A 1,037-nucleotide genomic window follows, 5' to 3' on the forward strand; every position below is an offset into this window, starting at 1 on the left:
AACATAACAAGTAACCCCCTCCATACGAGGAAAATGGGATGCACACCGAGGTCGAGTAAACGTCTCAGTCGCTTGATTAGGCGTGGGAGCTTTACCTCATTGCCTGCCCTGACGTGTACCTTCAGACCCCCACAGTCTAACGAGTGTGTACGCATAGATCACAGCTTGTAATATGCATCTGCTTTTTGAGAAGATGCCATGCTACTATAGAAGATGAGTCAGGATGCAGTTGTGAGACCCGGGCTCAACAGTGAACGTGTTAGGTGTGGATCATGAGTAGGTGGATAGCTTGAGAGATGAAGGCAGAATCCTTATGCTGTGTTCATTCCAGATAAGCGATAAGGACAGCACATCTAAGTTGAAATAGAATGTGACGGCAAACTCAAGAGACACCTCATCTTCCTCAGGCACTAAATAGACATAAGACAGATGCAGCACAGCATGGCCATGAGGGGTGAGTGCAGCCGCCCACCGGGAGCCCATTCGGTGCAGTGTGCCCTCCCAGGAACGCGAACCAAGCCCTCGGCTGCGCGGGAGGCTGATCAGCACACCCAGCTGTGCCAGGTAGATTTCCCAGTGTGTTTACTGACTTGTTGGACCTCTTTGCTCAAACCTCCGCCGTGGGCCCTATAACCCCCATCAGCATGGAGGGTGCTACAGAGAGAATGTCCCATGCCCGGGGGCTGTCTCTGCCTCACTTGTCCTGCATCTTAATCATATTAACCTGCTCCTTCTTGTTACCCAGCTTCTCTCTGATGGTTTACATTGATTTGATACACACGGGATTCGATCAGCCAACTTTGGCCTGAGGCTCTCTGCTCCATGATCTCTGGAGTCAGTTGCCCAGAAAACACTTGGAGTCCCCCCTGGCATCACAGTCATTTCCCACCTGGCACAGCTACACCTCAGACCCACCTCAGACCCAAGCTCTTCACTGCATTCCTCCTTGCTGAGGCTTGAGCTGGCTGTCCTGGCCCTCAAGTGGTAGCTTTCTCCTTCCTGAGCTCCAGCCAGCTCCCAGCTCGTGGGCCACTCTC

The sequence above is a fragment of the Equus quagga genome, chromosome 12, assembly GCF_021613505.1.
Source record: "Equus quagga isolate Etosha38 chromosome 12, UCLA_HA_Equagga_1.0, whole genome shotgun sequence".
Lineage (NCBI taxonomy): Eukaryota > Metazoa > Chordata > Mammalia > Perissodactyla > Equidae > Equus > Equus quagga.